Source organism: Montipora capricornis, chromosome 13 (genome assembly GCF_036669925.1).
Source record: "Montipora capricornis isolate CH-2021 chromosome 13, ASM3666992v2, whole genome shotgun sequence".
Taxonomy (NCBI): domain Eukaryota; kingdom Metazoa; phylum Cnidaria; class Anthozoa; order Scleractinia; family Acroporidae; genus Montipora; species Montipora capricornis.
Genome location: NC_090895.1, coordinates 38,418,754 through 38,422,616, shown reverse-complemented (window position 1 = coordinate 38,422,616; position 3,863 = coordinate 38,418,754). Strand labels below are relative to the sequence as shown.

Below are 3,863 nucleotides of genomic sequence, written 5' to 3'. Positions count from 1 at the left end.
CTTCTACCTAGTATTTTAACGTTTTGATTCACAAATTGTGTAAAATTCAATTTTGGAAGAGGTAATTTGCTATCGGATTCCCATACAAACACTGTCATTTCTGACCGCTTTGCCTACCCATCAAGATGGCGTCCAAAACCGTGATAAGGCCTATTCGTAAGCTGCTCGCGTCAGCTCATGATTTAAATGGGTCACCAGAAATAAACAAATACCGCTAATTTCGCTCACCTTTCTTCCACTTCCTATACATATGGAATATAAAATAGACATCTCCTATTCACGAAAACTACGAAAATTCTCACAAACGGTTTGATGGTCACTTAAATCCGTTTGTGTTGGCCTGTAGCTCCACTCACGCGTGCACTCGAATGAGCGGGTGACGCATGCGTAAATGCTGATCTTGTAACCCCCTCATTTTTCCTGATTTTGCAACTTTACTCGTTTATATCTCTGGTTTCGGACGGTGAATTCTTTTCATTTTTTGCATGTTGGCTTAGATTAATTTAAAACGTTTGTCTTTCAAATTTAAATAATTCTGTAGGTGAAAAAAAAGTTAGAGACACATTTCAAAAAACTGATTTTTCTGAAAAACTGGCCTACAGATTTTGTAGAATTTGAAATATTTTAGAGGTTATCTCCAACATTATCTGGTAACGCTGAATTGGAAGATTTCACCGTCACGGTTCCGTTTCTTCAAAAAAGACAATATATGTTGATTTTAAGGCTCAAAAAAATGTCTAATATCGTTGCCATGGTAACGTTATTTTGGAGCAAAATGTAACGTGAGAAATCTACGATGGGTACTTAGTACCCTGGCCAAATTTCGTCTTGATATGATTACCCTAACTGTATCTAAGGACAGAATATGTTTATTTGCTTGAAAAAGGGAGAAACTATTTCGAGCCTCCTTAACCAAAGTTCCTTTCGATTTACCCAACCCACATATGACGAAGATTCTGGTAATCGAACCCGGGCCGCATTGGTGAGAGACGAGTGCTCTCACCACAACGCCAGCCCTGCTCCCTGACTGAAGCTATCAAGATACTTGCAAAGTAGTAGACAACAACTCATAAAAGTACTTTGCTCGATCTTATTCGAAAAAAAGGACGGTTTGTCGTGCCTTTACTTAGTCTGAATTGAGTCAACATTAGAAAGAGTGAGCAGCCGTCCTATGTAGAATAGCACTGGAAATCTCGTGTTCATTTTTTCCCAGAACAACAACACAGAAAGTGTTTAATCATTCATGATCCTGAAATGAAAGGTGGAAAGATAATTGCGATTGGATATTAAACAACACGCGTAGTTGCGAGCAAGCCAACTTCAACTAACGGGAATCGAGGGACTCGATTGTGATCTACTAACTGAACTATCAAGCTAGCAGGGAGCTCGCCAATTACGAGTTCAAGGTATATCTTGAAAGAAAGAAATGAAGCTTTATTCATTTTAATACAGTGAAAGGGCGAGACACCAGAGGTTTTCTCTTTCAAGGGTATCGACTGTCGACTGTGTGTGTGTGTGTGTTTATTAAGAAAAAACATTGCAGTTATCCGCCCGGATCTTATTAACTGAGAGCAGAAACTCATAAGGGTTGAAACGTGTAACGGCCCCTTGTGTGCTACAAAACAAGCTTCTGAATATTCGATTTGCTAAGTACCATATTTGGAACAACAAGAGCGAGGGGTTTCCAATATGGTACTTAGCACTGAAACATTCAACCAATCAGTTCGCACTGAATATTCGCAAGCTGTGAACGCCCGTTACACGTTTCAACTCTTATGGGTTTCTGCTGAGAGTCAATTTTGATGAGGGAGGAAAACCGGAGTAAAATCAACTTATGATCCTTCTTGTCAATAGAATCATGATGGGGTACACTTATTTACACGCTGGCCGTGTAGCAATTTTTTTAAAAAAAGATATCTATCTTTATTACTCCTATGTAATCCATTCGAGCGTGAGTTATATAAACAGAAATGGGTCCCAACACCAAACGTTGACCTGCAAGGACAGACAGCTGCTCGTCGGTATTCGAGATCTTAATAGGGACCTTTAGATCGAAAGACGAGGATGACTACGTGTACGAGTTTTCCGTAATGAGCACGCGCATAAGGTTTTGAAGGCCGACATTTTACGAAGTGCTCGTGCGTATGCGCATGCTCAGAACGGAAAAATGGTAGTCGTCCTCGTCCTCCGATCAATCTCGACCCCAGAGCTCTTCTCTTTTGCTCTGAGGAACCCTGATACAAAGTTTCTTCTCATTGGTTTTCGTAAAGAACAATGATAAGCGTCTCTGATTGGTGCATTCATGCTAGCACGAGAGGAGTGAGCAGGCGCTGTAAGGTTCAAATAGCTAATTTTTGGCTATAGGAACGGGCGGATGTTCTCCTACATAGAGTTTCCCAGAGCCTAAGGTCATGCACAGACATAAGATCCGAGGGTCTGGTGACGAGAATGGTCCTCCGATTTAAGGTCCCTATTAAAGTTGGTGCGCAGGTTCGATGCGGTATAATTAATTTTACCACGAATTTCAATTAAATTACAATCACTTTGATTCAGTTGACCTTGGGTCATATCTGACTTCATGAGAAATACTCAGACCAGGTTTACTTGCCTAAACTTAGATTATCTAAACTGTTTCATTTTATACAATACCTTGATTTGAAATTCCGCTGCGACCCAACTTAGACCTCACTCAAAAATAAAATGGGCTTGGACAGTTTCCACCAGTTTAAACGGCTCCACGAAATGTGAAGGTCGTAACAAGAAATCTCCACGCTCTAAGAATGCTGCTCTGTTTGAAGAAAAACCCGAATGTCGACGATATTATCTTTTGAAATCGTTACCGGAACTACAAGCTAAGTTCTCCAACAAAACTCCTACGAAAATAGAATTCTCAAAAGAACTGCACCTGATCCTAAAACTAATTATTTTTGGTTGGTCCCTTCGATTTTGAAATGGTGTTGTCAATAAATATGGCTTTCGCAGGCACAGGGTCAACGATAAACTCCATCAGAGAGGAAAGCCACCTTAGCTCTTCAAGTATAATTTGTGTCATGAACTTTAAGTACAATTTGTGTCATAAATTATTCGTCTTCAATGCACTTTCGAAAACGACAAATTTAGATGGTAGGAAACGCTGCCAAAAAAAATTAAATTCGAGCTAATGATGTTTTCGTTTGCTTTCAAAGATCCTGCGTCATTTAATTAAAGGAAGTGAAAGAAAAAAAGGGTAGGAAGTCCTGTTTAGGAAAACAATTTGAAATTTCCGGCCTTTAGCTAATGGCCGTTTCACAAAAAATTGACTTTACTGCATGAGAAAAATAGCAATGAACACGCACAGGGAACACTTGTTGTATATATTAAAAATATGTCCGTTGTCACTTTTCAAGTTTTCACAAGACGCCAGCGCATGCGCTTCTCGTGACGTGACGTGACGTGACGTGACGACAAATTTAGATGGTAGGAAACGCTGCCAAAAAAAGATTCAGTTCGAGCTAATGATGTTTTCGTTTGCTTTCAAAGATCCTGCGTCATTTAATTAAAGGAAGCGAAAGAAAAAAAGGGTTGGAAGTCCTGTTTAGGAAAACAATTTGAAATTTCCGGCCTTTAGCTAATGGCCGTTTCACAAAAAATTGACTTTACTGCATAAGAAAATAGCAAAGAACACACACAGGGAAACACTTGTTGTATATATTAAAAATATGTCCGTTGTCACTTTTCAAGTTTTCACAAGACGCCAGCGCATGCGCTTCTCGTGACGTGACGTGACATGACGTGACGTGACGACAAATTTAGATGGTAGGAAACGCTGCCAAAAAAAGATTAAATTCGAGCTAATGATGTTTTCGTTTGCTTTCAAAGATCCT

General features: G+C 39.6%; 1 protein-coding gene across 3 annotated transcripts in view; it reads right to left on the bottom strand.

The window, feature by feature from the left end:
• LOC138028975 (orexin/Hypocretin receptor type 1-like) overlaps window positions 1-2,719 on the bottom strand; it is a 9,752-nt gene extending 7,033 nt beyond the window's left edge. For 2 of the 3 annotated variants that reach the window (XR_011127783.1, XM_068876628.1), the window contains exon 1: window positions 2,650-2,666. The gene's annotated coding sequence lies outside the window, so the exon portion shown is untranslated. Of the gene's footprint in view, window positions 1-2,649 lie in introns of all 3 variants that reach the window. The other variant, XM_068876629.1, reaches the window with a different exon arrangement.
• Window positions 2,720-3,863: the final 1,144 nt, after the last annotated feature.